Source organism: Parus major, chromosome 12 (assembly GCF_001522545.3).
Source record: "Parus major isolate Abel chromosome 12, Parus_major1.1, whole genome shotgun sequence".
Lineage (NCBI taxonomy): Eukaryota > Metazoa > Chordata > Aves > Passeriformes > Paridae > Parus > Parus major.
The window spans coordinates 10280241-10284734 of record NC_031781.1 but is presented as its reverse complement, the minus strand read 5'-3'; the positions used below and the strand labels follow the sequence as shown (position 1 = coordinate 10284734).

Here is a 4494-nt window from a genome sequence, read left to right as displayed (position 1 = left end):
GAGAAGAGAAGAGAAATCAGTATCATCTGAGGGTGGCTTAGATTTGTCATCCCTGCCTGTGCTTGCAGCCTTAGCCAGGGTAAAAGCAGCATCTCCCTCCTTATCTGGAAGGCTGAGGACATGTGTCAGCCAGCTGCAGGCATGACCCAGGCTCAGAGCATTCGCTGGCCGAACCACACGCACGTCCCAAGGCAGGGGCTGAATTTCAGCCTCCAAATACCTTTAAACAATGGGGAGGAACTGAGACCTAAAATAGGCTCTTTCCTGTTCTGGAATAAAAATAAAAATAAAATCCCTGGCTTCCAATGGTCTGCTAATATTTAAGTGTGTATTTATCTCCATTCGTGCCAGGTCTAGGTGCAGTTCTAGGTTCAGGGACTTGAGCTCTGTGGGTCAAATCACTTATCAAATCTATAATCTCTATAATAATTTGTATCCTCTTGAAGGGACCAATCTTTAGGCACAGAGATGGAGCTGACTGGGATCAATAAATTTGGAACAATGAGAAGCAACACCCTTCTCAGGCTGGTGAAAGGGTTGGAGAAGGCTTTGCTCTATCAGAGCCCAGAGGAGATCCAGCTGGTTGATACAGGAGCAGATAAGGATGGAGAGGCTCTTGCTGCTTTCTCACTTGGAAAGCTTTCTGAAATAGTATTACAACCTTGGCACTTCTGATATCTCTTGTTGTGAAAGAGTCAGACCAAAGGCTGAGTATATCTCACCTGCAAAGCCCCGTGAGGTCCAAGAGCTCGTGCTGACAGCAGGTTGTGAAACAACATGGGGAGTGCCGAAGCCAGCACTGAGCAAGTGCTGCTAGAAAGACCTAAGAAACAACAGCTGGACACTGCAAATGGACAGAACCAGGGCAGAAATAAGGGACCACTTTGAGATTGAGAGCTTTTCCTTCTTTCTTATTGGAGAAAATCTGCCAGCTCTCCAGATGTCAATACAGTTTACCTACTCACAGCTGCCCCAAAGACATAGCCGCACAGCACTGCCCTGCAGAAACCTCAGACCACATGAACACAGGGCCTTAGGACCTGCCACTCACCTCCCTCAACCTCCTTCAAATGTTCCCTGTTCCCTCTATCCCACATCTGTACTACCAGAGTCATCCCACATCCCCCACTGTTGCTAAAATCAGTGTGGTCCCCCTGAGAACAGCAGTGACCAAAGTGCTGATGTAGACAAGGAATGGCAGCCTCCAGTATCTCCTGCTGTGCCAGCCTAGATGTGCTGCCAGCAGAGTGAGATGAAATACCAGCCTGGGAGTCCTGCTGTGTATTCTCACCTCTATGCAGGAAATGTACAGTGTGCACAAGTCAGCACAGCTAGTGGTGCTCTATTCCTGCTGGGAACAGTAGAGGAACATCAGCTCAGAAGATGGATGACAATCATGCTGAGGCCAGACAGGATCTCCTGGATGTCTGTGGGGTTACACCAGAACAGCCAAGGACTCCTGGTGGCCCTCATCACCTCCTGAGCCCAGCTGAGATGGCATGAGCTTTGCCTGGGAGCTGAGCACACTTGCCCACGCCACCAGCCAAGGTGCAGGAGGTGTTGAAAGGTGACTGCTCCAGGTAAACCATGGAACAACCCATTCTGTGGCATGGTGTGGAAGGTCTTTGCACCACCTCAACACCTTCCTGCAACACAGACATCCTGCCCTTGGCCATGTATCTGTGAGCCTGGGGCAGGACAGTTGATGGCCAACAGGACAGGGCAGCACTGACTTGAAGCGAGCAGGGGACAGTGATGGCACAGTTCCACCCCAGGGGAAAGCCAGGCCTACAGCTCCCGTGTCTGCTCACTAGTACAGCCAGCAGGAAGGAAAGGCAGCAAAAAATCACCAGGGTTCACAAAGTCAGGGCACACTCAAGCACACAAGCCCACCTCCCTGTGGAGCACCAAGACCTGAACCACCCCTCTGCAAACACACTGAGCTCATTCCTGCCTCCAGGAGGTACAACAGGGAATTCTGCCACTGCCATCAGTACAGACTAATTCAGCCCACCACCAAAATAACCAACTCAGCGGCATTCAGGAGCAGAGTTATTTCAGCACAGGCTGGTGTGTGGGTGTTCCTGAGGCAGAACAAGAAACCCTTATTCCAGCACAGCCATGGAGCTCAGCACAAACCACTCCGGCGCACAACTGTCCGGATGGAGCTGTGAGTGAGTCGTGCAAACACAGCAGTTAATTCCTGCTCCCTGAGCTCAGCGAGCCCTTAGCACTCTCAAGCTTAAAGGTTTCTGGCTATATCATCCTTCTTCCCATTCCTTGTCCTGGTCACAGGAAAGTTGGGTCTCTATGTGCCATTAGCAAGGATTAATTCAGCTTCCATGTAATTGACTGCGGGTGGCCCAGGGAAGGCAACCTGCTCAATCCTGCTAACGATGGAGAAAGGATCTGACTGCTCCTGGGGGAAATTCATACCATTGCTTCTTTTTTTCCTAGCATTTTTATTCATTATTATACAAAAACCAAATGACACCAGACAACTAGAACTCAAAAAAACCCCCAGGCAGCCATCACATTAAAGATGACACTTTCTTTTGCAAATTGTTTACCTATGATTGTAACTTGTAACTTCTAAAATTCAAGTAATTGGCCCCAGTTTGTTTTTCATTGGGATAAAAAATGAAGCAATCTTTAGATTGCTTCTTTTCTGTATATGGTAATGACCTTTCCTCTGCTAGTGTGAGTTTCTCACTGATCTGAAGAGAAAAGGAAAAACTATAGACTGAAAAAATAATAAGAGGAAGAAATGGCACAAAAATGAAGGCTGGACCCAAGGAGACAACTGTGTGGCTAGAAAATAAGCTGGTAGAGAACATGAATATTGCTTTAACCCACCTCTTTTTGGAACCTAATGGGGCAAATCTGCAGAGGGCATCCACACCCTCACAAACGGGTTCCCACTGAGTGACAAACGTGACTCGGTTCCAGCAGCTGGAGACTCCTACCTCAGACCTATCACCATGTACTGGAACTTCCAAAAATCACACTTGCCCCACGTGAAAGAGTAGATTTGCAGGGCATTGCATTCCCCAAGGCATCAGCTGGCCAGCACTTCTCAAGGCAGCATTCCAGACCCAAATTCCCTCCAGCGCCTCGTGAGACACCAGCACCATTACATTACCATCACCTGGCTTGCTCTGACCTCACGGGAACTCTGTGAAACTGGGCTGAGATCAGGTAAGGAATTAAAGTCAACTAAGCACAGAAAGTTCTGCTGAATCAGACCAACAGAATCTCTTTTTTGAAAACCCGAGCCCTGGAAAGAGACATGTTTTCTAGTCAGATGCTAGAAAGCGTATCCAGTGTAAAACACAATCATCTCTTCATTAGTGCCCCTGGAGATTAAAGCTGATTCAGTGCTGCAGTTTTTACTGAGCAGTCCCAACACTAAAATAAGATGCATAAATCATTTCTTTAAGAAAAGAAGAAGTTACTAAGGAATACAATACTGATTATGGTCTTCTGGGATTTCTGAATTCATCTGACAAGCTTCACATGCTTGTCTAGAAATAACAAATGCTTGCTGAAACCCAACTCCTTTTCAATCTTACTCACCCAACAAGTTACGCCTTTTTTTTATTTTTAGGGAAAAAAAACATTAAAGTGATGGAGCAGCCCCTATAAAAGGAAAATCACATTTCATTTAGTCTACACTGATAAAATTCTATTAACATTTCAGTCAAGTCAGTCTTCTGAATTTTAAGATGTAACTCGAAAGGCCCCATTGATGGATTGCTGCTGTACTCAGAAAACATTAGTACATTGTTAAAACGGCAGGAATTTCCCAATAACGTCTCTTGGGAAAGAGGAACTAATTTCCCCAAAGGGGCAGAAAAAGGCAGGGAAATAAATTATCCCCCCAGTACAAAACGGTTCAGATTTTAGTTCAGGATTGTTTCCCAACTTCAAAGAAATTTCTAAGAGCACACAGTAGAGAAGTCCCTTGAGCCATTCAAACAGAGTCCCAGGGATTTGAGTGACCGCGGGTGTAAATGGGCACTTGCGGGACGGAGCAGCTCCCTTTTCCCGTCCCGAACACGGGAGGGCTGCACGAAGCTGCGCACGGTTCCACGATGGCACAAAGCTGGCCAGGGTTTCCCGTCCCGCAGGGACGCGGGGCAGGACAGAGAGCCGAGAGAAGAAGGTGTCTTTAGGAGGGAGGCGCGGGTGTCGGGACGGGACCGCCGCCGCCAAGTCGAGCGGGATGCGCCACCGCCGGCACCTCACCGGCTGACCCAGCCCCGGCTCCCCGGAGACCGCCCGACACCCGAGGGGCTCCAGGAGCCAGCGAGGGGCTGCCCGCAGTGCCCCGCTCCCCTCTCCGCCCGCCCGCGACCGCCGGGGGACCCTCGGAGAGCGCGGCGCCCGCCGACCCACCTGGGCTGAGGCTGCTCTGGAAGTAGAAGAGGACGAGCAGGAGCGAGCCGAGGCCGGCGGCCAGCGCCAGCCGCGGCGCCCGGCTCCGCCGCATCC

The 4494-nt window shown here is 49.5% G+C and overlaps 1 protein-coding gene across 1 annotated transcript in view; it reads right to left on the bottom strand.

Moving 5' to 3' along the window:
- The window catches only part of CHST13 (carbohydrate sulfotransferase 13), a 28932-nt gene extending 24444 nt beyond the window's left edge, over positions 1-4488 (bottom strand). Inside the window, exon 1 of the mRNA XM_015641398.2 lies at positions 4399-4488. The gene's annotated coding sequence lies outside the window, so the exon portion shown is untranslated. The remainder of the gene's footprint in view (positions 1-4398) is intronic.
- Positions 4489-4494: the final 6 nt, after the last annotated feature.